This window comes from Ruditapes philippinarum, unplaced genomic scaffold (assembly GCF_026571515.1).
Source record: "Ruditapes philippinarum isolate M1 unplaced genomic scaffold, ASM2657151v2 ctg2574_1_1_1_1, whole genome shotgun sequence".
NCBI lineage: Eukaryota > Metazoa > Mollusca > Bivalvia > Venerida > Veneridae > Ruditapes > Ruditapes philippinarum.
The window spans coordinates 115,515-119,298 of record NW_026864863.1 but is presented as its reverse complement, the minus strand read 5'-3'; the positions used below and the strand labels follow the sequence as shown (position 1 = coordinate 119,298).

Below are 3,784 nucleotides of genomic sequence, written 5' to 3'. Positions count from 1 at the left end.
ACCACCAACCACCACCACCACCACCACCCCACCACCACAAACCCCCACCCCCCACTCACCCCACTACCACCACCACCCCCACCCCACTCCACCACCCCTTACACTACCACACTACCACTACCACCCCTACTACCACTACCAACCACCACTACTACCCCTACACCACCACTACTACCACCACTACTACCACTACTACCCCTCTACTACCCTACTACTATAATAATTTTACTGCTAAAAATATACTATACTACTACTGCTAAATTTTACTGCTACTACTACTACTACTAATTCATGCTACTACTACTACTACTTCCAACCACTACCCACTATACTATTTTACTGCTACTTCTACTACTACTACTACTTACTACTACTACTACTCACTACTACTACTACTACTATACTATGTAGACTAAATACTGTCTTCTTTTCTACTATAACTATTTTCTTCTATCGTTTGAATACTACTGACTACTCAACTACTCACTACTCACCTTACTCACTTTACTTGCTTCTTCTAAACTAAACTATATGAATTTGGACTATAGACTACTTCTATACTTCTACTTACTAATACTTGACTCATTACTTACAACTAACTACATCGTACTTACTACTAATCTTCAATGGACGGAGCCCATGACCACCTTCACATTGATGTAGCATGGTAGTAAGGGGATTCGTATGCCCTAGTACTTACCTAACAGAATTTGGGTCCTTTGTTGATACCTTTTTACACACTATAACCACCTATGATAGACAAATCGCTTCGTTGACAACGCAAACCCACCACCAACCACTACCACCACTAACCAGCTACCACCACCACTACCACTACCACCTACCACTACCACCACCACCACCACCACCACTAACTACCACCACCACTACCACCACGCACGCAATACTCTTCTACAACTCACTGCTACTACTCACTACTAATTAGCTTCTACTTCTACTACCTACTACTACTATCTACCACTACCAACATTCATACTACTCATATATCAGACTACTCACTAGAATCTTCTAGCCTATAACTACTATCTACTACATTCTGCTGGTGTGAATGTATATACAATGATGATAGAACCGAATTGATAATGTTTCTGTTGATAATAATAATAATATACAGTTGTAAAAAACAACAATTTCTTGTTTTGTTTTATGGCTTTTATTTTGAATCGTAAGATCATAATTCTATTGCATAATATTAGGTTAAGACATAAATATAAGTTACACTGTATATATTAAAAGGAAAGAACAATATATATCAATACTATAGGAATTTTTGCAGTACATTACTGCCTAGGTAACAGAGGATAAATAACTAGAAAAATATATTTTACACGTCAAGCAAATTAAGCAATGATCAAGGCAATTAAACAGGAGAGAGGTGACAGCGTAAACACAAACTATATCCCAGTCATTATGATATCCATAGAATGGAGCAAAATTATATAGAAAAGCCGCACGTCCTCGCAATTTTAATGTAATTTTTTTTCCTGTTTTTTGTATGCTATTTCGAGGGTTCACTTTTTTTCCCTAGATATTTATAATCGAGCATATATTCTCTAGCGTCATAATATACATTTAAACACCGATCACACTTAAATGTTCAATTATGCACTACTGCACTACACTGTGTAAAACTATATTGAAAATATATTGAAAATATACATTTCAATGAAAACCTAAACACAAACAACAACAACACCAACAATTTAATAACAACAACAATAAGGCAACAACACTGCTGTAAGTAACACTCTTTTGCACACAATATAAATTCTACTCATTTGCTGTGGTATATATATAGATAGGTATATTTTAGTAATGATACATGTATATATACAATCAATTTTTATGTCAAGGAAATAGATGTAAATATCCATCGTTATCAGTTCCCAACGTGTTTTGCGAAGAATTTCCAACGAGTCTACTTTGCTGTATTCTTTCAGAACTCGAAGTACTTCCATCGGGAATATAAGACATTGCTGAACCCGTTGGGCTACCTGGTAAGTCATCCTTCCTCATGAGGTCGATTTCTTATCGGTGTTATATACGTATTATTAAATCTAAGTTGACCATCATCTTAAAATATGAAATAATATATTATTGTTTTAAAAAGGAAACATCAAATTACATGCAATTCTTTTGTCAGTTTTGCAATACAGATATACTACGTTCAAAATTTGAAATGACATTTTTTGTTAATATAAAATAAAGATGTTATGTTTTAAACTCGATACACTATAGATAGACAGAATATAAAAATATAGTGTCATTTAAAAGTGTTTTTTGTTTTTAAAAAAAGGACCATCTTTACTTAACCCTTGACGACTCTACTTTGGTGTATTATTTCAGAACTCGAAGTACTTCCGCCAGGAATACAAGACATTGGTGAACCTGTTGGGCTACCTGGTAGGTCATCATAGGCTTCCTCATGAGGTCGATTTCTTTTTCCTCCTCTCATATACATCGGTGTTATATACGTATCATTAAATCTAAATTGGCCATCATCTTAAAATATGAAATATATATTTTTTATTAAAAGGAAACATCAAATTACATGTAATTCTTTTGTCAGTTTTTCAATACAGATATATACTACGTTCAAAATTTGAAATAACATTTTTTGTTACTTTAAAATAAAAAAATGTTATGTTTTGAACTCGACACACTAGAGATAGACACAATATGAAAATATAGTGTCATTTAAAAGTGTGTGTTTTTTTTTAGAAGAAGGAAACTCATACTTTACTCAAACCGTGAATAGGGAATGCAGATTTCTCAATGAAAGCTAGTTTTTAAAAACTTTAGCACAAATCAGAACATATAACAGTAAAGATTTTCTCAATAGATTCCTACGACTCAATCTTTTTATCTAAAAACTAATTTCTATACATATTATTTTCTATACAAAGGCTAAAACTACATTCTTTAGATGACGTTTTATTCTTTATTTTTGCTAATGAAAATGACGTAATAGTAAGATTTCATTTAGAGTTTTTGAGCATTGTGCAATGCACACACTCCGATTTTGTTACTTTTCGGCCCTTCTTTCGTCAATCTTCGGATAATTACTTATTTATTATGAATTGTCGTCGGGCAGTTCTGGATATTATGCACATTTAAACATTAAGGATAATTAACACTACTGTTTTGCGCTTAAATAATTATTTAACGTCAACAAGCACTATGATATGTTCATATTTTCAATGTAAAGTATTGTATATATTTTCAAGTCCTCAATATCACTTATATTTTAAGAACAAAACCACCGCACTCTGCAGCAGACGAACACCCAAAACTGCCAGAAAGCAGAACCAAGCAGGTGAACACAAGAAGAATAGAAGGGCCATTAATTGCAGAGCTTCGAAGGAACACTTTATTCTGAAATTTTTTTTAAGTGAAATTTCTAATAGAAATACTGACAGGCTTCAAAAGAGTAATAGTTCTAGAAATATAGCATTAGTTACTATAATGTAATGCGCCTTTTATGTTTTTTTTTTTATATCGCTTGATGCTGCTATTTTGATATCACTTAAATATAACCAATTTACATGGACTATGCACTAAACGCGGTTTTATTGTGGTTCTGACAGGAAAATTTTTTCAGAAACATTTTTCAGAAGATGTTTCTTATCTTATCATAAAATTTGATCTTGTCAAGAAAAAGTTTCATATTCAAACACAATTTGCCATGTGTATTATAATATATTAGATAACAATGCTCACGGAGAACGGTGCCCTGTTTTCGGTCACATTTTCGCTCGGCTGT

The 3,784-nt window shown here is 33.2% G+C and overlaps 1 long non-coding RNA gene across 2 annotated transcripts; it reads right to left on the bottom strand.

The window, feature by feature from the left end:
• Positions 1-1,887: 1,887 nt before the first annotated feature.
• LOC132727093 (uncharacterized) lies at positions 1,888-2,556 on the bottom strand. 2 transcript variants are annotated; one of them, XR_009625290.1, is made up of 2 exons: positions 2,330-2,556; positions 1,888-2,094 (listed from the first exon to the last, which is right to left on the bottom strand). It is a non-coding gene; the product is annotated as an uncharacterized LOC132727093 (long non-coding RNA). The 2 variants fall into 2 exon arrangements; XR_009625289.1 differs by having other exon boundaries at positions 2,335-2,556.
• Between the last annotated feature and the right edge of the window lie 1,228 nt (positions 2,557-3,784).